Genomic DNA, 10000 nt, shown 5'->3' with positions numbered 1-10000 from the left:
CGAAGTATCAACGAGATTTCCAAAGCACTCATGATTGGCCCAAAAAGAAAAAAAAGTATAAATTATGTCACAGAAATTGTTTAGCAGCTCGTGTCCTATTTTTCCGGCGGGGAGATAAACGACCGCCGGAAATACGTCTGCGCTCGGAAGCCGCGTGATTAAATTGCATCAGCCATTGCATTGATGCTAATGGAGGTACCCAATTGTCAGTTAACTATAAACCCATTGGTACTCTCACGGACAAAATGCCTGTTATAATAATCGTAAATAACGCAAGAATAACAAATTTAATAAAGAGAAGCAAACAAAAGACAAAGGGGCCCTTGAAAAGCTGCAGTTATAGCAAACATCTCAAAAGTTGCAAGGATTTTGTCTGCAAGGACAAAATGCTCGTTAGCAAGAAGAACAAACGTCGCAAAGATCGCACTGATAATGACAAATTGGCCAGAAAACGAAATAAAATGCGAAGAGGTCCTTGGAGAGCTTCAAATATAGCAAATATCGCGAGGATTTTGTCTGCAAGGACAAATACTGAATTCAGTTTTGGTATTTTGGCACGAGTTATTCAATTAGTGCTCAGTCCTAGACATAGTTTATAATTCGATGTTGAGATGTTTACTACCTTTTTTTGAAGACAGGTGTAATCATTAACCTTAAACCAGTCACTTGTCATGATTCTACAGATTGAATAAACAGGGACTTCGTGTAGAAATGGAGCAATCTCCATAGCTGCTTCCGGCTTTAAGAGCGCGACAAGGTATCAGGGGCACCCAACGAAAATAGAGTTCAAAACCACTTAGACATAGCATCGTTAAACGTATTTTAGTATTTAAACGGTAGATATAGGCATATTTTTATCCCCTAAAAATTTTTCATGTGTTCGGATTTCCTAGCTGAAAGTCTAGTGATCCGAAAATGAGAGGGATCAAAACTTACCTTTTCAGTCGAAAATTTCAGCCAGAAAAAAGGCCCCCGAAAATTCTAGGTGACCTTTTTAGGGTAAAAAATCCGTTAAAAATGGGCAATTATACAATTATTCAGATGTTCGAAAATCCTAGGAGAGGCAGGCAAGCAATAAATTTTACAACAAATGTTCTGAAAATTCTAGATCTCAAATCGTCTTCCGAACAGATATTTTCCGAAAATTGACGTTGGGTGCCCCTGAAAGTATCCGATCAGGGCCATTTGGTTTTTTGGGATTGGCATGAATTTTTCAACAACTTAAATATTCCACTTGTGGTGAACACAGTAGATGGTACGTCAGGATAACGTCTAGGGCCAACAGATGGAATGTTATCGGGATTTTCTTTGGTAAATAGACTTCGTGTCTTACCTACATGCTTTCATTAGTTATAGCTATTCGCGGGTAGAAATGTGCATATTTTGTGAATAGGCCATTTCCGAGTTCATGTCTGCCTCCTCTTCAAAGCGAGTCTAAGTGCGAAGTTTTTGTTACGAAATTTAGTTTTCATTCTTATGTAAAGTAGTACTAATTAACATCACAAAAACTTCGCACTTAGACTCGCTTTGAAGAAGAGGCAGACATGAACTCGGAAATGGCCTATTTAATTGCATTCGACGATGATCATATCAGGTATATCATCATACAATGAGCCATGAAATGAAGGCATGGGAAAGCGTAGCTAGTGGAGGCTAGATTAAGGGCAGAAGTGAGCATTTGTGAGTAGCAGTATGGTTTTATCGTTTCATGAAACGAAAGAGTACTACATATGAATTATTTGCTTTAAGGTTGTCGATAGAAAAGTACAGAGAAGGTCAGAAGGTGCTGCATTGTGTCTTTGTAGACCTAGAGAAAGCATTTGTCAGGGTTCAGAGAGCGGAATTGTGGTATTGTATAAGGAAGTCTGGAGTGGCAGAGACGTATGTTATAGTGGTTCAGAATATGTACGAGAGCTTAGAGACAGTGGTTAGATGTGTTCTCAGTGTGACAAGAGGGGTTCAAGGTGGAGGTGGACCGCATCAAGGATCAGCTTTGAGCCCCTTCTTGTTCGCTATGGTGATGGACAGACTGACAAATGAGGTTTTAGACAGGAATCTTCATGGACTATGATGTTTGCAGACGACATTGTGATCTGTAGTGAGAGTAGCGAGCAGGAAGAAAAACTAGAGAAATGGAGGTATGCTCTGGAAAGGAGAGGAATGAAGGTCATCTGCAGCAAGACAGAACACATGTGAGAGGGAGAAGGAGATGCATGTGAGAGGGACCCAAGTGGAACGGTAAGGTTACAGGGATCAGAGCTAAAGAAGGTGGAGGAGTTTAAGCACTTTGGGTTACGTCCTGGACAACTGACGATGACGACAGAATTTACCAATCTCGTACCCAGAGTCCTTGAGCTCTTTGGTCAGCGGGTGGTCTTTCCAGGCAACCGCTCGCAAAGAAAAGAGCCTGAGGACCCTGATCACAAGATTGAGAAGTTACCACCATAAACCTCTACACGACAAAGAAGTCAACACAGAGAAGTATATGCTAAAAAAAAAAAGTTGGCCACACTTTCAATAAATGTTTAGTTTATAAATTCTTAGGCGATAAATGTGGATTTGCGACCAGGTGGGAATTCTTGACAACAAGCTTTCGCTCGGTCACGTCCTCGACTGAAAGCCCCCAAAATATGAAATCCGGACAGCGAGAATGTGAACGACACGGACACAAAATCATAATGTTCTTCTCATCAAGGGGAGACTGACTTCTTTCACGAAGAAATTAATTCCTTTATTTTACGCCTCCGAATTGCTATGCGAGAATTAATACTATTTGACAAGGAGGTCCTAGTATTATGTTAGTTTGGTGAAATATGGCATGCGCCATCGTGTCCCTGACCAGCATTAAGCCACAGCCAAAGGGACAATTGAAGTGGCACTTTTTTCACTACAGCTGTAACAGCAGAATGGACGAATACAGTAATGTGAGAAAGGCATAAATGCCACAATGTTTACTACGGGTGATATCGAGATGACTTTTGTTGAGATGATGAACTGTGGCCAGTTCCTGGTCCCTTATGGCTACTTCTGCTCTGGTGATGATGGTGATGTCTTGAGTGGGACGAGCTTGAACTCCCTGAAGGTCCTAATAGTCACACAAAACAAATATGTTTATTTCTGAAAATATCAAAAACAATTGAAATGCAGAGAAACTTCAGCGGTTAGTCAGAAAGCAAAATTCTGATGGCCCAAAAGTGAGGCTTGCGATGTTGTCAAGCAATGTTGCTGAAAGATTCTACTGGGGGATACAGTGCATGTATTGCCATTCTAAATCAGTCAAGATTACGATTGATTTTTAAAGAAATCTTTCCCGTTTTCACTTTGTTTTAATTATCAAGGCGGTCAGTGAGCGCCTCTTCCCGGAGGCCTAGTACCATTGCTTTTGATGTGGAGTCCATTACCACAATTTTTTGGCCACAAACCACAAGTGGCAAGTAAGTTGGTACTTCCCTCGTACTTATGAGGCACCAAATATGACCATAAATGTTGAATAAGTTTCACATTTATGGAAACTAACATATTTTGACAGGCACGTCAAGACAATCTAATGGTTAAAGTATACCAATGAAATGGATATTCAAACCAACTACGACAAAATTGGATGACAAAAAATCTGTATACGTATCGTGACAAGTGTGAAGTCTGGAATGAATGAAGAAGCACGGCATTAACAGACAAGGTAGTTATCCCCCAAATTTTTAGCAGAGCGCGGGCGCGAAGGACCATGGGTAAGAAAATATGGTAATCCATCTGTGCGAGAAAATTTGGCTTTGGTCACCGTACGACCGTACGTACGTCCACCCATGTGAGCAGTAGCACGTGACCATATCACAGGGTTTAAGTACCCCTAACGCCAAAAAAATTTTTTCGCTAAAATGAATCTTTGCATTTGACGTCACAAACTTATTTACATTGCATTAACTCTTTGTAAAAATGCATGCAAAGTACATGTACACGTACATGTAGACCCACTCCCTTTCTGACTCGGTCGTGAACAAACGATGCTTGGATTTTCCCAACTTTTGAAGCCTATAAAATGGCAGGATTTGTTAGAAGAAAAAAAAAAAAACGGCCGCAATGCGTTTTGAACAGGTGTAAAGATTCATTTTAGCGAAAACAAATATTTTGAGGTTAGGGGCACTTTACGTTTAGAACTCATCCAGGTGGCCATACACCAGCTAGTTTACAGCGTAAATCTTTGATATTGGACATCCATGTTATGGTCAAGAGACACGTGTCAAAACAAGGCATCCGCTGACCAGTATCGCGTGACCATATCGTGGGCTCAGGTTTAGAGCTGGGGTCAGCTATTTTAAGTTGACCACTGACCAGATGCTAGGTATCGATTGGAAAACAGGCTCAAGCCAGGTTAACTTATTGTAAGAGAAAATAACCCGGGAGCTCCGCTTTTAGGCTTGGCTAAATCTATTTATTTCATAGGTACTGAGATTTATCCACAAAAATCATAGTGAATAAAATTCGTACTGATTCTAAATGTAGCCAATCAGGAACACGAACGACAAAATTTCACTAGTGATGAATGAACGTATCGAATAATGGCCGAGGGAAGGTTTGCTTCTGTTTGCTCAGTCGAGGAATTTATTTTAGAACAAGAAAACAGAAATGCCGCTCAAAAAACTGAACGAAATGTACGATTGCTTGAACGACTTTTGAAAGCGAAGGTCAAAGACAGGAAAATGGAAGTTATTGCAGCAGTTCATCTGAATGAATACTGAATTCATCCCGGGGAATTCATAAACCAGTTTATCATCTCCGTCCGCACTAAAGACGGCAGTGAATATGGGCCGACTTTCCTTCGAAGTTTAGTGGCTAGCTTGAAACGACAACTGAAGAAAAAGGGCTATTCCGCAAGCATAACAAACGACCTGGTATTTGAGAAAACCAGAGAGGTTCTTTAGTCCAAACTAAAACAACTAATTAAAGAAGCAAGGAAAAGGTAGCTTTGACAAGCGACGAACTAAAAACACTCTTCACTTCGGAATATCTGAAACACAGTAGGTGTTGTAAATTTTATTAAATAAATTTTCGGTTGGGCAATTTTAAACCAATGTTTATTGCTTTCATCGCCTCACTCCATTTGCGCGAAATAAATTTGTCTATCAAACACCACCACGAAAAAAACCTCAGTACCTACGAAATAAACACATTACAGCCTGGAAAATGCTTTGCACGATTTTTATTCACTCGTTGTTTCGTATTAGAAAATTCACTCGTTCGCTGCGCTCACTCGTTCGTTTTCTGATACTGCTCAACTCGTGAATAAAAATCGTACGCACGCATTTTCCATGAAGTAATCTCTATATATTAGCCAAGATAAAGTGCAGACGAAACTTGAAACAATAACATAAAAGTCTGGAATAATTTCAATGGCGACCACAAGAAAACAGTAAACGTTACCAGAACTGTAACTGATCAATATCAACAAGTGGGACAACACCCAGCATGTCATAAGAAAAGAAAGCATCATTTTAAGTGATACTTTGCAAATGCTCACCTGAGTAGGATCCAGCGGAGGGCACCCCTTCCGAAGAGCTCTGGTACTTTGCTAAATACTTCTTCCCTGCACTTCCCTGATGATGGCCCTTTGATCCCGAGATTGGATAAGGCGCATATTTGTGACTGCTTCTCTTTGCAGACTGGACTCCAGGTGGATGATGTGGCTTAACACAAAGAACAAAATTGCATGCAATTTAAATTGCTGGCAATAGGGGTTGCAACAGTAGCGTTACTTTTTCCTAATTGAGCTCCATTCATAGATGAAATGACAGAACTTAAAAATAAAATCCACAACTCAGAAGACTACACCATCGGAGGTTTTTAGTACAAAAAATATAAATATTTTCATGTGCAAAAAACTGTTCGAGGTTTCTTTGGTCTCAGGTTCAAGTTCTAAGCAGAAATTTGTATTAATTATTTTCTCAGTGTCTCACAAAAAAAATGAAATGTTCTTAATTTGTTGCCAGACCACAAGCTCCCATAAGTAATTGTTTTCAAGTGGGATGTGGTTTGTGAGTAAGACGTTTCAATGTTAATAGCGAGTTTACGTTCGATGAACAGTGGATGATAAAGAAGACTTCTCAAGACTCGATTTCGGATTTCTTTTGATTTCTTTCAAAAAAACTTTTGTTCCAAAATTTGAGCTGTTAAATTCATTGTGCAGCCTATCTACGGGTTTTTACGGTAATTTTTATCTCGGAAACCGAGCCAGCCTGGTCAATAGATGGTCAATAGATGGTCAACCGGGATCATGTCAAGAGGCCGCCAGGACACTAGAAACTCCAGATCATTGTGTGGGTTTTTAAACATGGTGATCCCACAGAGATGAGGTTTATGATTATAGCCCTCCTTATCCTCAAAAACTACAAAGCATGGTGTCAAAGGTACAGGTAGCTGGCAGCCAGCAATACTTTCAGCCAAGTTTGTCGTCTTGGATGTCCGCTTTACAGTGCATCCGGTTGCAGATAATTATTTCAATTTCTTTATTTTTCTCCTTCAACAATAGACCATTTTCCAAGTATTAAAATTCAGTCCAAAACAAAAGGCATCATCTCGAGGCCCTGGGGAATAAACTCATACAAATCATTAAATTTATTCCCCAGAGCATGATGTCTTTTCTAATTCTAATTTCAAATGTGCCCATCCACTAAAAAGTATCTGCAAAACCTGAGAGAGCCTATCTGTTGGCAGATGGTGTTATCTGGTTCGTGGGCAGCACTTCCTCTAGCAATAGTGGATTGCTTGTAATCTCACAATCTGATTGGCTAATTTGCCATTGTCAATGAGAGTCTAGATAACACTGTGACAATTTGTCACACAATGTAATAGCCAATCAGGAACACTCATTTTGGGAAATAAACCAATCATATTGTTAGAAAGTTATAGACAACGCTTGCTCTTTCTTTGTGTCATGATTTTGGTCACTCTTTGAAATAAGCACTTTCTTTAGCGTTGAATATTGTAGTAACAACCAAATCGAAAGTGGTTCAGCATTGTCTGTAGTCTTATCGACAACGATATTAGTCATCACAGTAGTCAAAATTTGTTGTGGACTCACGAGGTGCAACAGTTTGATTACTGTGAGGACAAATATCGTTATTGATAAGAGTACAGACAACGCTGAACCACTTTCGATTTGTTAAACTTCCAACACCGTAAGTTTATTAATGCTCTACCTCAAGGTATTAACCCTTTCAATCTCATCAATGGGGGTAGCTTCAGGGACGTCAATGGGCTAAAGTACTCACCACCTGGTTTTGTGAATATCCAAGACTTGAACTTGGTCTCTGATCCTGCTTCTGATGTTGCAACTGTTGTTGGTGTGCAGTTCGCACCAGTTGGCTTTGATGGGTACCTTCATATTGTGATTGATGACCTTCACTCTGGCTAGCCCCTTGCTGTTGGTGGTACTGCTGTGGTGTTACAGCCTGCTGCCTTGGTACCTGTTCCTGAGGGCCTTGATGTCCCTGTGTGACAGGATACTGTGATGGCATTGGTGGTTGCTGTTGTGTCTGAGGATGGTAGGGATGCTGGCTGCTGGGAGGTATTTGGTGTGACTGGTAACCAACAGGCTGTTTTTCCTGGTAACCCTGGGGATGTGAATGCACCTGGTAGGCCTGTTGTGAATGCACTGGGTGCATATTGGAGCCATGATAAGACTGATGATGAGTTGCGTCTCGTGAAAGTGTCACAGGATACCCATGCTGACTGCCTTGGCTGTGCTGTGCAGAGTTTGACTGTTGCAGCACTTGAGGGCGTGGCAATAAAGACTGTTTCTGATTACCATGCTGTACATAGTGATAACTTGGTTGCTGCTGTTGCATGTGGTAAGTAAACTGTTGCTGATGTGGCTGTTGCTGCAACTGATGGGCTGAAAAAATCTGCTGACTTTCCTGCAAAGGAATGTGATAAAACTTGTCTTAGGTTGCTTTCCCTTTGTCAGAACTGGCTGGCCAGACCTATCAGTTTGCAAAGAAAATGCAACAATTTGAAGGCCTGGAACTTTTGCAGGATAATACCCCCACCCCCCCCCCCCCCCCCCCATTTTTCTGGAGGAGTACATGTATATGTTGAAGGTCATTTTGTTCCTTAAGGTTAGCTTTAATCAATGTTTAGAATAGTATCAGTATCTGTATTGGTAAACCAATGACCTGTGTTGGCGCCCATACCCGATGCGGGAGATCTTCAGGACCCCCTGTGAGACTGGACTTCTAGTGCACAGACCCTACCTGCTCATTTTGTTGCGTTATTATGCGATGTCTGAACATGTGCTTCGCGCTCCAAATAAAACATTCGTATAATTATGTAGTCTGGAGTTCTCGCGATGTACATGTATGTATATCAAGTTATTGTTTCTGTTACCATCTAGTGAAGTCATTTGCAGTTCGAACATAACAACCTGTGACCTGTGTTTTGTACATTGTACACCTGCCCCAAAATGATCTAGGTTGAAACAACTTGATCTATATGTTGAAACATTAAATAACCTAGTTTGGTTCCAAATTAACCTAAAATGGCCTGCAACATATATACAGTATCATTCACAAAGTGTCAAGATTTGAAGGCATTGTAGAGTTAGTCCCTCCAATTTACCGGTCTGGCCAGTCACTTCTATTAAATGGAAAGTGCTCTAAGTTAAGCTACACTGTACATGTGTAGCAATGCATCATATTTTGCACAAAAGGTAAGTGGAATTTAAGCTAAATGCGGCCTCTCACAGAAAGATAGTCAACATTCATTCTTGCAGGAAGTGTTCCCCATATCGTGGAAGAATGGATTTCTCGACAAGCTCCTGATTGTGAGTCTAAATAAGAATTTCTAATAAATGTCATCATGAACGGCCTTGACACCATAATATTATGCCTGTTCGCCACTCACACATCCACGTTAATGATCCACCATGGGTTACACCCGAGTTTAAACACTTGATCAAGCAGGGTCAACTTGCTTTTACTAAAGGAGACCTGCAACGATTCCAATTCTATCAAAATGAGGTCAACCACCAACGGAAGTGTCTCCCAAAACAATTCTACTCCACCAGAGTGAAAGACCTGGAGCAATCCAATTCAAGTCGGTGGTGGCAATCTGTCAATCTGTTCTCAGGTTTGAAACCATTCTCTTGTAGAGATTCTGTGCTTTCCTTTCTCCAAACTGACACAGCGTTTTGTGACCCTATGAAAGCCTATCAGAAGATCAATACTCTCCCATCGTCGAACGATGACTTAACACCTCCTTTAAAGCTTTCAGAAGTCGATGTTTTGTCAGCTCTAACTGAACTGAACTCCAGGAAGGCAGGTGGCCCCAATAGAATTCCATGCTGGGTGCTAAAAGAGTATGCTGAGGTACTAGCTCACCCTATAACTGCTATATCGAATAGTAGTTTCGCCAAGCAGAAATGCCCAGCTCAGTGGCCAATATCGTGCTCAGTGGCCAATATCGTGCCTATACCCAAAGAAAAGCCAGTAAAAGACATTAACAAGCATTTGTGGCCAGTGTCTCTTACACCTGCTTTGTCCAGGATCGCTGAGGAATTTATAGTCGCAAACTACATCAGCCCTGCAGTTCTTAAAGAGATTGACCGTGATCAATATGGTGCCATTCCAAAGTCTTCCACACTTAACACTCTAATATTGATGATACATGTACATCATTGGTCACAAGCCACAGATGGGTCTGGAGCTGCAGTTAGAATCATCTTGGTTGACTATAGAAAGGCTTTCGACAAGATTGATCACAACGTTTTGATACAGAAAGTCCACCGACTAGATATCCCCCACTGTATTGTGAATTGGGTAGCTGACTTTTTGACCAACAGACAGCAGCGCGTTAAACTGTCTGAACAACGTTTCTCAGAATGGGGTCAAGTTCCTGCAGGCGTACCTCAGGGGACTAAGCTGGGCCATGGCTCTTCTTGCTCATGATTAACGACCTCAACATACCTGATGTTCTCACTTGGAAATGTTGACGACACCAGTGACCACGT

The 10000-nt window shown here is 41.0% G+C and overlaps 1 pseudogene; it reads right to left on the bottom strand.

Annotated features, from left to right (window-relative positions):
* Nucleotides 1-2807: 2807 nt before the first annotated feature.
* LOC137975129 (nuclear transcription factor Y subunit beta-like) overlaps nucleotides 2808-10000 on the bottom strand; it is a 10776-nt pseudogene continuing 3583 nt past the window's right edge.

The sequence above is a fragment of the Montipora foliosa genome, chromosome 11 (genome assembly GCF_036669935.1).
Source record: "Montipora foliosa isolate CH-2021 chromosome 11, ASM3666993v2, whole genome shotgun sequence".
NCBI lineage: Eukaryota > Metazoa > Cnidaria > Anthozoa > Scleractinia > Acroporidae > Montipora > Montipora foliosa.
The sequence above is the reverse complement of the archived record's forward strand: the minus strand, read 5'-3'. Positions and strand labels throughout refer to the sequence as shown.